The following is a 19,308-nucleotide window of genomic DNA, read 5'->3' as shown; positions in this document are numbered from 1 at the left end:
TGTGGATGAGATGATTGGAAATTTTAAGGAAATATTAACTTTAGACAATTCAAATGGTTTAGTTAAATTATTATGGTTGAATAGAGAAATACAATTAATCGTTTTGTTGCTTATTTTTATAATTTTGATAAATATATATAAAAAGTGGTTCAAAATGAGAATTATGAATCAATATGTAAAATTTGAAGATTTATATCAATTAATTTTCTAAATTTTTAAAAAAGTAATTTGTAAACTTTTAAAAATAAATAGGGACTACTATGTATAGTCCTTCTCCCTATCTGTCATTTTATTTTTCTGATACGCACGTTACTAAATTATTGCTAATCATTGCCTTGTCACTCTTTGGTCGGGGAAGTTACATGACTCACTCAAAGTTGAGTTAATAATGGGGTGTAAATATGAAAGTAGAAATATGGTTTAAAAGGGATGAATGAACCCAAACTAAAAAAATGTAATCGCCGTTTTTTAAAATCAGAGTTTTTTTAAAAATGAGTTGTGAGCGGAAAATTTGAAGCGAAAATGAAAATTATACAATTGATTATGATCAAACTAACAAAGTTTATTTCATAAATATTCAAGATTATAATAATGAAATACTTGATATGAATTGATTTAAGTTGTGTAGTCACAAGAAGTGTACACAATTGATACAATATGTGAAATCCTAAATTCAATAAGTTTTCAAATTTATCAATCACAATACTAGCTTGATTAATTGTCCACCTCTTCTTCCCACACGATGTAGGTCTAAGACCCCAATTTTGACCCCTAAGATCCCTCATGCCATCTCATCATTTTCATTGGCTTTGACATCACACTTTGGCATCCTCCTCACCCCTTATTCATTAGGAGAGATCACCAAGCATTTGTGATTGTATCATACTTTGTTTTTCTTTGTTTACTAATCAAAATATCAAAAATATGTCTAGTGTATAGTTATTTCTTTTGTAGGTAATGTGTGTATTCACCCGTGCCTCATCAAACTCACAACTAGGGTTTGAGACCCTCAATGCAAGAGATTAATCAAAGAAAGGTTCACATTAGTTCCAAACATCATATATGGATCCCCGTGTTCTTTATTTGTCATTTTGATCAAGAATAAGAGTTTAAAGCTTGTTTGTCAAGGAAGTCCTAATTCATCAGGGTATCTTGTGTATCTTCCTCAGCAAGTTTCTTCAACAATTGGTCAAAGATATCAATGAATTCTCCATTGTACTTCATCATAAACATATATGATCCTCAATGAGCCTCTAAGAGCAAAGGAACTGCAAGTTTGCAAGTTGGTTCAAGGAGGTTGATCAGAAAAGTCAACTGGTCAAATCTAGGGTTCCCTAGACCCTATCTCCTACAGTTTTTATCATATAAGAATGATTCCAAGAGAAAAGTTAATCTTTATGACATTCCAAACAACTTTCATTTTAACACCAAGAGCTAATGTTTCTTGGAAAGTCATTTTTTTATGGTGAAAGATTGTAGGTCATTTTGTCTGTGCCCTAGATAGAAGGTCAACTTCCAAGAACCATAACTTGCTCAATTTTTATGATATGAAGATTATCCAAGTTTCATGATCAATTTCAAGATGTATTCTTCAACTTTGATTCTTTGAGAAATGTCAAATTCTACTTGCAAGGACATGTGCCATGAGGAAACATTATACGTCCATTTTGACCATCATCATTGAGCAAGCAAATTTTCTCAACTTCTAAAATCCACGACTCTATAATGCAAGATCCAAATGGTGTTAAATTTGTGACCAAATTGAAGAGTATTGAAAGAGATACAACTTTGAATAAGGAACCAAAGTCATTTGAAGCTCATAGCAAAAGTTATTCAAGGTGGAAAAAAGGGTCATTTGACTTTTAACTTAGAAAATTTTCAAGTATGTTTGATTCCTCCAACTTCCACACAAAAATTCATCATGATCCAAGCTTCAAATGGAAAAATTTCCAATATCAAAGTTGTTCCCCTTCATGCTAATTTTCCAAAGAGTCCAAGATCATGGCATTTGAATTAAAATTGAGGGACTTGCGCATGGTTCCTTTGCATGACCCTATTTGGCAATTTTTGAACTCAATCTTCAAACAACTTTGCATAGCTTCATGAAGTGATCTCAACATCAATTACGAGCGAATTTGGGCATGTTTCAATCATCATTTGGGCCTAAATACATGCCCATGCACCCATGCACATCACTTGCTATTTTTGGATTCAAATTGGAAAGGTGTGATTATCACTTTGCATTGCCTATATAATAAGTTTATTGGCCTCAGAAGGAAGGAGGACCCTTGCCCAAGCTTTGATCATCAACCCCGAACCTCCATTGAAAGAATACATTGAAGGTTTCATTTGAAATTGAGCTTCTAGTTCTCTATCTGTTTTTGAACTAGAACTCCAAGGAAACAAAGCCATTTGTGTTCTAATCATCTCCTGCAGGCAAGAGGAAGCATGGCCAATTCAATTTGCATCGAGATCTAGCTCAGAATTCATCACCCGAAGGTGAAATTTCTCAAATTTCAAGTCTTCAATTCTCTCTCATTTCTCCATAATTTTTCTTGATTTGTGGTTGGCTGAAGTCCTACCAATGTAGGCAACAAGATTGAGTTGCTTTGAGGTCAAATCGAAGTAACTCAGTTTGCATACCTTGTTTTCAATTCCATATATCTCTTTATATAGTGAGAATTGGAAGAAATGAAGGTCAGATTCGAGTTCCTTTTGATTTTCTCTTCAAAACCATTTATGATCCATCCATTTTGGTGATGCTTTGGTCCTGACAGTCCGACGAGGTTGACAAGAGAAGATGACCGGAGCTAGGGCTCCGGTGGTACGCTGGAGTGATCCAGACCATCTGATCTGGTCCCCAGCTTCTAATACTGACCCTTCCTTCTGATTACCTTGTTTGTTGCGTATTGACTAATGACCACCCTAGACTTGATGCGCGTGACCATCAAATCTGTCACCTCAGTTAATGAGGGAGATCTGATGACACTTATTTTTTATGATTATTTGATTTTCCACTTTCATATTTTAAATAGCCTTTTCTTATTAAATTCATAATAATATCAATTTTAATCTAAAAAAATATGGGACTTTCACCAAAAATATTTAAATAATTTCCTCTTCCATATTTTGAATTAAAATAAAATTTTGGATTGAATTTGATATTTTTTGTGAATTTAATAGCTTTTGACTTGTTTTTAATTAATTTTAAATACTTCTGGCTTTCCAAAAATTCCCAATTTTTTTCGTCTAAGGTCCTTTGACCTTGTTTGACCTAGGATAAATCCCTTGGCCATTTATTTGGTGATTTGAAGGGATTTGAGATTTTTTCTCTTTTAAAATGCATTTTTATTCATTTAAAAATTGATTTTAATTTGATTAATTGTTTAAATATTATGTTGAGCTATTTGATTGACCGTGTGATGTTTCATATTCTGTTTGGCCTTGATTATGGTTGATTTGAAGTTCCATTTGATCAATACTATTGGATTTAAGGGGTTGATGAAGTATAAACTTCATCCCTCAAGATGAATGGATAATATTGATCAAATGAAATTCCTCCCTTGATCAATTTGAGTTTCCCTTTTTACTTCTTCTCTTCATCTTTATCTCCTTCTTCTCCCATCCATCATTGACCAATGACTTTTCAAATATTCAAATGCTAGTTGATTCATCAATGACCTTGTGTCAGATGAATCAACATGAGCTTGATTGAGATAGGTCCATCCCATTTTATTTTTGTGTGTGGTATGATTTAAGAGCTTGGTCATTGTACCTTGTCTCTAGCGTGCACTAATATGAATATTTAAATTTCCCGGCCTCAGATAGTTGTGACTTCTACATAAGTCCAATTACGATTGCTTAACATAGAGCTAAATTTGTCCCAAAGGCATAGCATTTTTGTAAGTGAGATTGTAAGTCTCCCATTCCTCATGGTATTGTGTGAAGATTTAACCTTTTTTCCATTTGTGAGAGCTAGTGGCATACTTGTTGATTTATCAAAGTTGGAGCCCTTCTCATAGATGATGTCTTGGTTCATATCTTTATGCTTGTGAGTGGATGGTTGAGTATTTTCCAAAGAATGACTTAACAATTGCTCCTTCCACTAACATTCCTTTGTATTGACTTTATTTTTCATGTCATTTACTTTAATGCAATTTAAATTCTTGTACTTCATCATTCATTGTCATTTACATTCATGCAATTTGTTTATGTTTAAGTCATTTTTACTTTGCTCACTTGAGCCATATTTTATGCTTGTATTATATTGTGTGCTTATGATTTTGTTCTGTTTGTGGTCTTAGGACCTTAAAATACCTAATAACAACAAAAACCCTAAAAAATATATTGGTGGACTATTAGACCTCTGCCCTTGACTTGATCTGAGCTTTTGGACTTAGAATAGGCAACATCCTTATGCTTTGAAGGACTTGGCCAATGCCATTATTTGAGACTGAATTATCTTGGCCAATGCCATTCATCTGATACAAGCCTTGAGAACTCCATTGGTTTATCTGCTATTTTGTCTATGTGCTTAAGTTATTATTTTGATCTTATTGTTTATATCTAATGATTGTTTCTATGAGTTTGCCACAAGGAATATTTCATTCAATACATTTGAAGACACTGAAGACTGCTTGCTTTTGGAGTGCTTGCTTGGATTTTGGCTATCTTTATTTGATGCCTTTAATCTTCATATTGATTGCTTGGATGGTTATGCTTGTTGCTTGCTCCATAGTCCAAAGGAAATGGGTTTCTATATGACATTCTTATCTTGTGGATTGCATCCCATTGGTCAGATCTTTTCAACTTTAAACTTTTAAATTTTGTCTAGGATAGTCCCTTCATCCCCTCCTTTCCTTCTTAAATTTCAAAATCTCTCCCTCATTTTAAAACCTTATTTGTTTGTGTTTTCAACTTAGATTATTTTAATGAGTAGAAACTTTGGCCTTATGCCATTGATTTTCAAAATATTTTCTTAATCAAACTTGTAAATAAACTTAATCATATTGACTTTATTTTCAAAAAGACCCAAAAAGAACTAACAACCTCATCTAATCATTTTGGCCACTTTGTGCCTTTTCCTTTTAAACTTTTAAAAAAGAAAGCAGTTAGATTTGAGTTATCCTTGGTTGAGATGTAATTATCCTATTCCATGATATGTTGAGTGTAAGATTTTCCATTTACTAGGGGTTAGTGACATATTTGTTGATTTAATCCAAGTTGGAGCCCTCCCTCTTAAATGTTGTAAAACCCTCATTATCGGTGGGTGTTTGGTTGAGTATTCTCCCATTGATAACAAAAGATCTTTAAGCTTTTGTTAAAATCAATTCACCCATCTTTGAAATTTTTACCACGAACTACGAGGTTTTGATCCCTCATTTTATGTTGGTACGTAGGCATAAGACTGAAGGTGAAATTATAATAAATGAATTCATCCCCCCATTCTATTTTTTAGCAAACCTTCAGTTCCTTGAAAATATAATAAATGAATTCTTTTTCTCCTCCCCCCATTCTATTTTTTAGCAAATATCTTTTCCAACTAAAAACACTTACACAAAAAAAAGGGCTCCCTAGGAGTACCTATGACACTTTGGGTGCTAATACCTTCCCTCCGTGTAACCAACCCCTTTATCTGTAATCTCTGACATTTTATTAGTTTTGATTTGAAAACTATTTATATTTGGGTTTTGTTCGTACTTTTGCCCTTTTCCTTTGGAAACAATGAAAACGCGATGACGACTTTGGTTTTATCGATGTTGAGTTAACCAATAGCTCAATGGTCATGAATTTATCGCTACAAAAATAAAGTGGCGACTCTGCTAGGGAGTAGTCCTCAGTGGGTTTAGCCTACTTTTGTGTGTGTATATATATTTGTATATTTGATGTTTATTTGTATATATTATTGTGGGATATTCTCTGTTTGTTGTGCTTGGTGATCTCTGAGTGGTGAGATAAGTCCTAACCCGAACTTGAGTGCAATTATTATAGGAGGATGGTATAGTCATGTTCGATTCGTGTGGAGTAGTCCTTAATAAGTTGACTTGAGATCCATCTACTCAGTGGAGACCCTTTTGGAATTATTGATGTCACACGAGTAAGTCGTGGATAGGCATTACTTTTTCTGATCTGGGAGTCCGAGAAGTTGAGGACCGTAGAACATTTAACCCAACTTAGCCTATTTTTAGGACGTAGTGCAGACATTGTTCAAGTGTAGACTTGTTAACTGTTGTTACACGATACTACACTCAGACGAGTTTCTCTTGAGAATACTATGGATTGACGAGTCAGTCATCTAAACCTATAGTATACGATAGATGGGATAATGACTTTGGGAAATGTTTAGAACATGATCTACATATTTTATCCTTAGTACACTCCTTTGGGATGGTCCTTAACATAACTCTATGCTCGTGACTCACAACAAACCCTTTGATTCTCGGTTGATCCGATCAGTTATCGTTAAAATCAATGGAACTTGGGTGTTGATAAGGTGAAAACTATAATCCACCAAAATGGATGATTGATCTTGACGATGGCTTGATCCATCCCATGACCTTTGTTTGTGTTTGCCTTGTGTGTGATCCCTTGTGTGTAATTGTTGCATTCATGCATACATGCGCATCATAACATTCATCACAACAATAAATTTTCAAGGAACTAAGGTCATATTTGCAAATATTTTCAGACCATGGATTGTGGACGAAGGAACACTAAAAAGTACAGTTTCAGATGTCCCAACTTGAAAGAGTTAAAGAACCTATCATCCTTTGTATTAGATCCCTTGGATTTCAAGCAAGGTCATGGGAAGCTTCTATCCGTGTTGTCTACTGAAGTTGTGGAAGGACTTTTGAGTGTCTTGGTCCATTTCTATGATCCTCTTTATCAATGCTTCACTTTCCCTGATTATCAGCTCATGTCTATGTTAGAAGAGTATGCCTATCTCTTGGTGTAACACCTCAAAATTTGCCCTCCTCTTCTTGGGACTAGTTTAGCATATTGCATTTCATATTTTAGGACATTAGGCATTGCATCTTTGCATATCATGTGAATATAATGAGATCTTCCTCCAAAGTCTTTTTCAGAAGATATAAAGGTTAAGAGATTCAAGCATGAGGGTCTTATTAAGTTGATCATCAACCATCTGAGGGTTTGTGCTTCAGTTAGGGTTTTCTTGGTCCTTCAAAAGGTTGAGCATTATCTTGGTTGCAAGGATATATTGCCATCATCATGGTTCTATCATCATCAAGGGCTTCACTGTGCATGCTCAGTTTCCTCGGGATTAGGGTTTTGACCACTGGTCAACCCTAATCAATTGTATTCTTCAAACCAGTGATTTTCAAGGAGATGAGGTATTTTATTGAGATGGGGATCACATGATCATTCTATTGAGCTTATATGAGCCAAGGTTCATTTTGAAGCAAGTTGGCCAAGTGTTAGAGGCTCAAAGTCATCAGTGCATTGCCAAGTCATCTAGGGCCCATAAAAGTCAACTGAGGGCTAGGAGGTGGAGAAATGGTTTGAGACACTTCACTCATGTCCCAAAGAGGTTCATTTGTCATTATAAACACATATCTTGAAGAATTTGAGGTCAGATCAAAAGTTTCCCAAAATGGAAAGTGACCTGTAATTGAAAGTTTCCAAAAATGGAAAGTTTTTAGACCACATTCAACTTGACTTTCCAACATCAAAGAAGCTTCAAATGAATTTTTGTTGAACATGAAAGTTGTAGATCTTTCTCTCCCATTTCCAAAAAGTCCAAGATCATGAATTTATGATGAATAGTTGAGGAGATATGAGCAAATGATCACCAAATGTACATGGAACTTCAAAGTGCCATAACTTTTGACTCAAAACTCCAAATGAAGCCACTCTTTTTGCAAATTTCTTGTCTTGACCTATATTTTCCAAATATTTCATTGCATTGCATGAAATAACATTACATGATCATGTGTCCATTCATATGCATTTTGGAGGGAAATTGGGAAATTCAAATTCTATTGATCATACATGAAAAATACCACTTCCATTATGTTTATTAGATGATTTTAAGTGGATTTGGATGCTAGCATGCTACTGTTCACGTCCAAATTAGGCCATGCACCACACTTTTACCATTTTTGCATTACACCCCATATTTCATTAATCTTTCATTAGCCATGCTTAAACTCAATTTGAACATGATTAAGGAGGAGTATATAAGGCTAGTCATAACAGAATTGGATCATAATCACAAGTTCTAGATCTAGAAAATTTTTTCCCTCCAAAATTCTCTCTCATTGAAATTCAAAATTCCTTCACACAAGGCATCAATTTCTCTGCATATTCTGGTTCAGCATGCATCATTGAGTAGGATTTGATCTCTGGTTTGAAGAAATTGGTGAAGATTCATACACATCAAGCTCAAGAACATGAAGATGGAAGTTCCAAATTAAGCAAGATCTAGGTCGTGGCAAGCAATTATTTCTACATCAAGCTTCATAACAAGAGCAAAGGAGAAGATCTACACACTTTTGAGGCCTTGAACACGCTGTTTCCATTGACTGCTCTTCAAGAGGTTAGGATTTCGAACCTCTTAATTCTTGATTTTATGTACACAAACTTGTAGAGTTTTCATTGCTGATCATCCTGATATGAATAGTTTTTGATTTGGCTAAGTATTGAATGAGTTATGTCAAATTAAAGTTTGGATGTCCAATTTTCTTTTGCTCGATCCGTGTTTGTTATGGAGAATTAGGCTAAAATAATGCTAGATTCGTGTTGTGCATGGCAAGAGCTTTCTAATGATGTGCTTGGATTTAAATTCTGCAAAAAAAATGTGCGATGAACAGTAGAACCACCGTCTTCATGAAGAAGACGGTGGAAACCACCGCGTGGGAACAATATGAGCGCCGTCTGGTTTTTATGCTAGGGTTTGCCCTGTGTGATGCCTTGTCATCGCCACGCGTGCGTCCTGCTAGCGGAACCATAGGCCAGGATTCGTTGACTCGTCCACGCGTACCTTGGATCGGTGATGTGGCTTGCCACATCAATTAGTTAAACGACCGTGTTTTGCTAAGCGCACATTTGAACATGGTTCGATTCCAGGGGAAGGAAATTGTGAATATTTCTCCAGCGCTTATTTTTCATGTACATGGTTCGATCCTCACATGAGGCAGTTTCCAATTCTTCTCCAAATTCTATTTCCAACATTTTTTTCATGTTTATTTCAAATATTTCATCCAACTTTGAAAAATCATAACAATTAGAAAATGAATCCAAATCACTTCCAATTTTTTGCTACATGTTTATATGGATGCCTATCATTTTGTGGTTGTGATTTCTTGATTTTATCATTTCTGGATTTTTTATGATGGACTGTTATTTGAACATGATGCAAAATGTGATATGTTGTACCAATTCTATTGTGAAATGCTCATACATTGGCCAATTGATTTGAAATTTGGTATGCTGATTCCCAACATGTTGCATGATTTTTGAGGCTTGGTTGTGCATTTTTAGCATTTTTCATCTCTGTTTTAGGCACATGAATGTATGGTGTGACAATGTGTGTCACACAATTTGATGTTGCTCTTGTTCATTTTCATTCCTAGGCCAATTGAGCTCTTCTGATTCTAATTTTTTGCATCATGCTTGTGTTCAACATGTTGATATCACATATAAATTTTCATGATCATTGGATGTGTTTCTGATTTAATGTGAATTTTCTCATTTGTATATCCAATTGTTGATCACATTGTATGCCTTTGCCTTATCATGATTGGTTGATGACCTTGCCTTGTGATTTGGATTTGGTCCTTTTTAGGACATGTTCTTACTTGAATAAATGTGCTTCATGTGGAATATAAACTTCTGTTTCGACTTTTTGCTTTACCTTTGACCCTAGTCTTGGTACTAGTGGTTTGTACTCATCTTTTGAGCTTTGCATTTCAGGTTCAAGCTATTAGCTCTAGTGGTTGATGCAATCTTATGACTTGAGATGAGAATTTGCTTTGTCCACTAACCTTGGTTGTGTTGTAGGATCCTTGGTGAAGAACTCACTTGAGTTTCTTACACATGTTGACTTACCTTGTGTACATATGTAACACTGTTATTGACTGTTTGGTTTGTCTGGATGGGAATATTGACTTGTTTGACTTTCTTACAGGTACTTTAGTCGCTTTAGCTCATTGCTTGAGCTTTGCTTTGCTTGTGGTTGGCATACCACCTAGGTAATCATCCTCTAACTCCATGTAGTCTGGAAGCCCTGTCGTTTCTTTTGGCAGGCATTTGGCTGAAGTCCTCCTTAAGAGGCAATGACTGTGATTGTTTATATTTGTGCCATGTACTTCAAGTCCTCCTAAGTGAAGAGGCAATTGACAGATAAAAAGGACTAGCAATCAGTCCCCTGTTAGTCGTTGAGTCGTTCATTATGCTCGCACTACATGCTGATGCTCTTGAACCTAACCCAAGATCCTTGTATATAGAGTCAATCAAGTGGAGTAGAGTCCCCCTTTTTGGACTCCCATGTTTTCATTGATTCAAGCTCACCCAGGCCCGGGTTAAGAGCTATGAGGTCCAACCCTCATTACCTTTCATCTGCTCATCCTGACGGTCAATGTCAGTGGTTAAGAGCGTCAGACACCCCTTCCAGTGTTGGCTTGTTTGTCGAGGTTGATATGACCCCTTGACTAAAGTCCAACCTTGTATGAGCCACTTGTTTGCATATAGCATATGATACCTGTTCACCTGTGTTGCTTACTTGCTGTGTGATTGACTTGCTGCCTGTGCGAGTTAGGTTTTGTTCAGATACCTCAACCTAGGACTATTATGGATTGCATGACAACTATTAGGCTCGAGTCAGTCTCCCTTTTAGTTTGTTATTCCCCGGTCTCTGGTTAGGAGAGAGTTTCCCCCCCTGTTAAGGGGGAACTATGTCGCCCTGATTCTCATACCAGATGAGATACGTAGGCAGGAGATCGTGCGAGATCTCTCCGGGCGCCCTTTTGTTTTTTTGACGTCTCAGCGTCTCTTCTACCTTTTTGTTTCTTTTGACGTCTCAACGTCTCTTTTTGTTTGCTTGCCGACTATTAGGTTCGAGTTCCCGACTCCCTATTAGTTTGTTGTCTCCTTTCCCCTGTTAAGGGGAACTACGTCGCCCTGATTCTCATACCAGATGAGATACGTAGGCAGGAGATCGTGCGAGATCTCTCCGGGCAACCTTTTTCTTTTTTGTGTGTGTTGTTGTGGCGACTATTGGGTCCGAGTTCTCGACTCCCTATTAGCCTGTTTGTTTCTTTTGACGTCTCAGCGTCTCTTTGAGTTTGTGTGACAGCTATTAAGCTCGAGTTCCAGACTCCTTATTAGCTTGTCGACCTGATAACCTTCCTGTGGTGTTCACTGGGTAGCGATTGTTACTTGTTAGGAGTTGGATGTAAGACCAGCGATTGGCATTCCGTTTCCTATTTGTTGTGTGCTTGGAGTCTGATGTAAGTCCAGGCATTGGCATTCGGTTTCCCGTTTGTTTGTTTTGTGTGGAGTTGGATGTAAGTCCATTGATTGGCATTCCATTTCCTGTTGTGTGTTTCTGTTGACATCTCAGCATCTCTGTTTCGGTGTTTGTTTCGGCGTGCGTTAGCCGAACTACGAGTGTTCTGATTCTTTCTCTGGATAGAGAAGATACGTAGGCATAGGATGCGATGTCCTAGCGAGCACGTTTCCCATTTCCCCGAACTACGTCGACTCTGATGTTTGTTTCTGACAAACTACGTAGGCCCAGGATGCGACATCCTGCCGAGTCCCCTTCCTCCGTCTTCTTTCGCCTGTTTATTCCGGTGTGCGTGCATTCTTTGAGCAGTTCATTAGCAACCTTATTCTATTCTTCTGAGTGTGGATCCCGTCGAGTACGACGGACGTGAGGGGGTGCTAATACCTTCCCCTTGCGTAACCGACTCCCGATCCTAGCAATCTCTGGTCGTAAGACCATTCCTTTCCCTTTTCCAGGTTTATTTTGAGCGTTTCCTTTCCCTCCTTTAGGATAAATAACGCACGGTGGCGGCTCTGTGTCTTTTCCCGCCGGTTGTTTTTCGCGGATGCGACAGCTGGCGACTCTGCTGGGGACCCAAGAAGTTGAGCTCTTGCTGGTCCATCTTCCCTAAGCGAGTCAATCCTGGCGCTCTTTAGGATAGTTTTGGTTGCTTTTACTGCTTTATTTATGGCATTTATGATTATTATGCTGTGATTGTATATATTTGCATATATGTTTGCATGCATCATATTATTATTGTGTTGGACTTTGTACAGGTTGGTTCCTCTGATTTGGGGTGGGTGTTCTGAATGGGGCTAAAACCCAGGCCCGAGTATACACCTAGGATTAGCGTGGTCTCACGTTCCTCACATGTTGGTTGGGCATGTTGTTGTGACGTGACATACCACAAGCCGGACGAGGTTCATCTGAGGGAGCTCTTCCGGGTGGAGTAGTCCACTTTGGTTGGGTTACCTCTTTTGAGCTATTGACTTCGGTGACCGTTCTTTCCCGGATCTTTGGTTTAGATGATCTTATGAGAGCTGCAACGGCACACCCGAAAGGGCAAACCCGTTGAGTATCTTGTCCGATTGTCGAGACCATTATCCGCCTTAGGATGACCTTGTTAGAATTCACCTGTGAGGGGAGGGTTTGATTCTTACAGATGCAAATTCTGTTGGTGACTCTCGGATGGTGACTTTGGTCCAGTCAGATTATGGATATTTATTTCTGAGACGCCAGATTTCTGTCCGTGATATTTATCAGTGGGGATCCGTTTATTTCAGGATTCCCTGGGTTGGTACAGAGGAGCTTGTTGTTATCAGATCAGTGGTTTTCCAGTGATGATGGTGATATACCCTCCGTTCCGTTTATTTCAGAACCCTAAGTAGGAATTGTGGTTGCTCAGTACCTCAGATGGTTGTGATCAGTTCAGAGACCGGAATGTCCGTACAGTTGATGATCAGATGACTTGGGGGATGACATTGTGACTTGCATTCATGCATCTGCATCATTCCCATTTTGCATTCATCCACATCTAACTCATGTCTATCCATACTCAGGGTACATTCTTGATTGAGACTCTGGTTGAGAGACCTCCTGATGTCAGAATGTTATTGTCAAATTATTATCCGTCTCGATGAAGCCAGAATCGAAGGACAGAATGTTCCTCATACAGATAGACATTGCATTCATGCGTGAGTCATAATAACTTGTCTTTTGTTTTGCAGGTGTCAGTTCCTAACGTGTTTGGTTTACACAGGAATCATTGCTCGCGCAAGTAGAATTATTCCCTTGCACGTAGCTCGTCCGCACAGATACCCTACCAGGCACAACAGACCCAAACTGATGGATACATCCAATGCAGATATTCTCGAGCTGAAAGAGAAGATGGGAGAGCTGATTAATGTTATGCAAGGGTTCGCCTTGGGGCAGAAGGCATTGGTTGAGAAAGTAGAGAAGCTTGAGCGGGCTTCTGCTGCTAACAGTGGTAATAATCAGGAGGGTGTTTCCAACAATGGTCTTGGTGGTTCTAGAGATGGTGGGGATCCCAGGAGGAAGGCGACTACTACTGGTGTAGTGATCAACAATGGGGGAGGTTTTGGTTTCGCTGCAGGCGGTGTACCAGGTCCTATGGGCAATAATCTGAAGGATAATCAATTTCCTCCTTTCTTTGGGGCTGAGGAGGATAGAGAGGAAGACCAGTTCTCTGTGCTAAATGAGCAATTTGGTCAGTATGGTGTTCAACCGCCAAACAAAGAGATTCAGGCACTGGCAGAGAAGATCAGGGCTCTGGAAAGCCATGCTACTCCTGGGGCTATCAACATGACAAACATGGGGCTAGTTGAGGGGATTGTGATCCCGCAAAAGTTTAAAGTGCCCACGTTTGATAAATACAATGGGAGTTCTTGCCCGGAAACTCATCTCCAGGCCTTTGTCCGAAAAATATCTGCCTACACTATGGATCAGAAGCTATGGATGTACTTCTTCCAGGACAGCTTGTCTGGTGGGTCTCTGGAGTGGTATACCAAGTTGAAATCATCTGATATCAAAAGCTGGCAGGATTTGGGTGATGCTTTCTTTAAACAGTACCAGTTTAATGCGGACATGGCACCTAGTCGTACCCAGCTGCAGGGTATGTGTCAGAAGCCGAACGAAGGGTTTAAAGAATACGCACAAAGGTGGAGGGAGTTGGCTGCCAGAGTTCAACCTCCGCTGGTGGATCGGGAGATGTCTGATCTGTTCATGGGTACCTTGCAGGGGATTTTTGCTGAAAGGATGGTGGGTTGTCCCGTCACTGGCTTTGCAGACATAGTAGTGCCTGGTAAGAGAATTGAAAGCTGGCTGAGAATGGGGAAAATACAAGGAAATGCTCCATCATCTGGAGTAAAGAAGCTATTTGGGAACGACCAGCGCAAGAATGAGGGTGAATCGAGTGCTGTGTATGCCCAGAGAGGACACAGTAGGGATCGTTACTACCAGCACACTGTTGCGGTAACAATTCCTGCTGGTAATCAATCGGTACAACAGCAACATCAGCCACCTCAGCAGAGAGCACAGAGAACGGGGTACCAAGTGAGAGGAAAGGGGATTGATCGTCAGTTTGATAGGCCACCCGTGACATATGCTTGTCTGTTTAAGAAGTTGATGGATCTTGGGTTGGTTCAGCCGAGGACGATGGCTCCGGTAAGACCAGATCAGAGGCCTGCTAACTATGATGAGAACGCCAAGTGTGAATTCCATTCTAGTACACCAGGGCATAACATTGAGGGTTGTAGAGCCTTTAAGCATGTTGTCCAAGACTTTGTAGACTCCAAGGCCATCAATTTTGCACCATCCCCGAATGTTAATGCTAATCCCATGCCGGCGCATGGTCAGGTGATGATGGGTGTAATTGCTGAAGATTCAGATCACGTCTGCGCGGTGGGTGAAGAGACTGACAGTGACTGCGAGCTCGATGGTTGGATAAAACCGTGCGTACCAGGGATGGAGGTCCAAAACTGGAAAGCCTAAAAGATCATCATTGTCACTCTACGTGAAGAGTAATATTTCTGTTTTTCAATTCTGTTTGCATGAAAGCCATACGTTTTGCCCGAAACGTAATGGTTCATTGTAAGGGCCACCTCATGTGTTTCATTGTGCAACATTTTGCATCATTAATAAATGGATGTTTTTGTATTAAAAGCGGTGTTCCCTGTTTTTCATTTATTTTTGCAGTTTAAAAACAAAAATAAAAATGGCAATGTTTATTTTCATTTTTCCTTCCTTTTGATTGGCTTCGTTCCAACTTTTGTATTCTCCGGATCTCATTGATAACAATCCTGTTACACCCGATATGACTTCGACAATCCGATATATCATGCCGAAGAAGAAGCCAAAGAAGATTGTGAACTGCCAGAGGAATTAGCCAGGTTGTTGAAGCAAGAGGAGAAGGTGATTCAGCCGCACGAGGAGCAAGTCGAGGTTGTGAATCTGGGGGTACCGAGGAGGTCAGAAAGGAAGTAAAGGTTGGGGCCGCCTTGGAGACGAGTGTCAAGAGCGGAGGTGATGCCATTCGGTCTTAAGAACGCCGGTGCGACGTATCAGAGGGCTATGGTGACTTTGTTTCATGATATGATTCATCATGAAATTGAATGCTATGTTGATGACATGATAGCAAAGTCCCGAACAGAAGAGGGGCATTTGGTAGATCTGGCCAAGCTGTTTGATCGCTTGAGACAATTCAGACTGAGGTTGAATCCGAATAAGTGCACTTTCGGAGTGCGGTCCGGTAAACTGCTGGGGCTTATTGTAAGCGAAATAGGAATCGAGGTTGATCCTGCTAAAAAAAAAGCAATACAAGAAATGCCTGAACCGAGAACAGAAAAAGAGGTTCGCGGCTTCTTAGATAGATTGAGCTGCATTTCACAGTTCATATCTCATCTACCAGCCACGTGTGAGCCCATATTCAAGGTGTTGAAAAAAGAAAGATCAAACGGTCAGGTGGAATAATGATTGCCAAGCGGCATTTGAAAAGAAAAAAATATTTGCAGGAGTCTTCGATTCTATTGCCTCCCTGTGGAGGGAGACCGTTAATCATGTACTTAACGGTCTTTGAGGGGTCTATGAGGTGTGTACTGGGGCAGCATGACGAGTCTGGTCGAAAAGAGCATGCAATTTACCTTAGCAAAAAGTTTACCGACTGTGAAACAATATATTCACTGCTCGAGAAAACTTGCTGTACTTTGGCATAGGCTACTCGCCGACTGGGACAATATATGCTGGTTCATACCACTTTGTGGATTTCCAAGATGGATCCGATCAAGTATATGTTTGAGAAGCCAGCATTGACCGGACGGGTTGCGAGGGGGCAAATGACTTTGATTGAATATGATATTCAGTATACTTCTCAGAAAGCAATCAAGGGGAGTGTATTGTCTGATTACCTCGCCTAGCAATCCATTGAGGATTATCAACCAGTGAAGTTTGAGTTCCCTGATGAGGACATCGAGGTTCTCAAATCGAAAGATTATGAGGAACCGATCCCGGAGGAGGGGCCTGACCCTGAATCCGAACGGATTCTGATGTCTGATGGGGCCGGTTACATGAATGGTAACAGAGTTGATGATGTTTTGGTTACACCGAAAGGATACACACATTCCTTTTGCTGCCCAGCTAACATTTGAATGCACCAACAATGTGGTTGAGTACGAAGCCGGTATCCTGAGTATCGAACCTCGGTGCGTACATCTACTAGGGCAACGCCTTCCTCGCTCGTGTATGGGATGGAAGCCGTGCTACCGGTTGAGGTCCAGATTCCGTCAGTGAGAGTCCTGGGGGATGTAAAATTGGAAACGGATGAGTGGATAAGGACTCGGTACGAAGTTGAGCCTGATTGAGGAAAAGAGGCTGGCAGTTATTTGTCATGAGCAGTTGTACCAGCAGCGAATGAAGCGTGCTGTTGACCGAAAGGTGCGGCCTCGTGCGTACCATGTAGAAGAGGTGGTGTTGAAAAGGATCCTTCCTCCTCAGAGATCGTAGGGGCAATTGGACACACAGTTATGAAAGCTCATTCGTGGTCAAAAAGATTCTCTCGGGCGAAGCCTCGTTGTTAACGACCACGGATGGTGAGGATTCTCCATCCCCTGTGAATGCGGACGCAGTTAAAAAATACTTCGTATAACAGACCCGTTGGACGAAAAGAAAAAAAGAGTCCAGGCAAAAATGGGCATCCCGGCGAACCGATGAAAAAAAGAAAAAGGTTCGGGCAAAAATTAGGGATAAAAAGAAAAAAACTGTACACCCGGCAAGTCGAAAACCCCACAAGGGCGGCTTGGGCAAAAAAGGGTATCCCGGTGGACTGAAAACCCGAAAGGGCGGTCCAGGCAAAAGAGGGATTGAAACGAACAACTGCGTCTAGCATGGTCGTTTGTGTTTTGGTTAAGACACCTGGAGAATCCCCGGCAGGGATCAGTCGGAAGCGTCTTGTTCAGAAGGCAGAAAGCACAGAGAGTCTTGAGGATATATGGGGTGTAACCGAGTTGGCACTCGATGAGATCATGGGTTCACATTGCCATTAGGATAGATTTTTCCTTTTGTGCGCAATTACCTCTTTTCAGGAATTACTTCCTGTGTACTGCTCAGTTTTGAGCCACCTTTTCAAATCAATAAAATGCATGTTCAGTCAAATAATTTTGTTTTTGTTTTCATTACCTCTTTGATTGCAAAAACATCTGTTTATTTTGATAAGAATCTTTGCATTTTGAGACATAGGGGTCCCTTTCAATACATGTTCATAAGATTGAAAGCCTGAAATCTTATTCGGAAGGTTGAGTGACCTAGGTGTTGAAATTTTGACACGCCTGGGGCACGTTTTTATCTAACGATCTCTTTTGCAGGCGCTGTTAGATATTTTCACTCACTTGCAGGTTGTGATGTGAAGCGTTTTGACAAGAGATCCCCGCAGAGTCCAATCAGGGACGAGAAATAGAAGAATGGTGAAAAGACGTCGAAATACGTGCGATGATCCTTGAGGATTAATCAAGAAGACTCTTCAAAGTCTGAAATAGAAAGTTGATACTTTGGTTTGATGGTGGATACCAGTGTTCGACGAGTCGACAGGTGTTCCGTGTCAAATGTTCCGTTTTTCCCCAGCAGGTTCGAGATCGGTGTTTCCTCGGCAGCCAAGTTTGAAGGTTGTTGTTGTTTCCCCTAGCAGGGTGGAGGTTGTTATTTCCCCAGCAAGTCGAAGATTGCTGTTTTCCCCGCAGAGTGCGTTGGTGGATTCTTCCCCAGCAAGTCAGAAGATTGCTGTTTCCCCAGCGGAGGTGTGCGTCAGTAGCTGTTTCCCAGCGAAGTCCCCAAGCGGATCAATTTCAGTGGAGGTCATCCCTGGTGAGGGTTGTCCTTTCCCCAGCAGCAGTGCTATTCCCCAGCAGGGTGGAGGTTGGAGTGGTATCGAGTTCCTCAGCAGAGTGCCTCGAGCTTCCCAGTAGAGTCCCTTGAGGAGGATACTTGTTTATGCATTCATCATTTAGAGAAGCATAGCATACTGCATAATAAATTGCGTAGCATTTCCATGGTTATGGAGCATTACGCTAAAAAAAATCATGCATCAGCATTACAAGCATAAGTTAGTCTCAAGCCGTGGTTACCGTTTGAGAATTGGTTTAGCTGGTTGATGAAGATGTTACTCGAGCCGTGGTTACCGTTTGAGAATTGGTTCTGCCAGCTAGAGGATGTTACTCTGAGGAGTTTAGCATCATGTTGTTAAATCAACAATGTTCCCCAGTAGTGCGATATTGGAGGAAGAGTTTCCGTCGGACAGAGATGGAAATGAAGATCGGAGAATGTTACGCGATCAGCGCGACTCAAGCCGTGGTTACCGTTTGAGATTTGGTTTTGCCGGATGATGAAGATGTTACTCCGAGGAGTTTAGCATCGTGACGTTGGGTCAATGGTATTCCCCAGTAGTGCGATATTGGAGGAAGAATTTCTGTCGTGCGAGATGGAAGTTGGAAGGTGTTACTCTGAGGTGTTTAGCATCGTGATTTTGGATCAACAACATTCCCCAGTTAGTCCCCGGCAAGTGTCTGCCTTGTTTTGACATATGTAGATGTCATCCCTGCGATACCGGTAAGTGTCGTGTCGATCCCCGTAATGTCTGGTCGAGTATCTTTTCTTTGGTGTCAGTAAACATCATTGTTCGATGTCAGTAAACGTCGAGTTCCTTCCCAGTCATTGGTAAATGTCTGGTCGAGTATCTTTTCTTTGGTGTCAGTAAACATCATTGTTTGATGTCAGTAAACGTCGAGTTCCTTCCCACT

The sequence above is a fragment of the Lathyrus oleraceus genome, chromosome 4 (genome assembly GCF_024323335.1).
Source record: "Lathyrus oleraceus cultivar Zhongwan6 chromosome 4, CAAS_Psat_ZW6_1.0, whole genome shotgun sequence".
Lineage (NCBI taxonomy): Eukaryota > Viridiplantae > Streptophyta > Magnoliopsida > Fabales > Fabaceae > Lathyrus > Lathyrus oleraceus.
The sequence above is the reverse complement of the archived record's forward strand: the minus strand, read 5'-3'. Positions refer to the sequence as shown.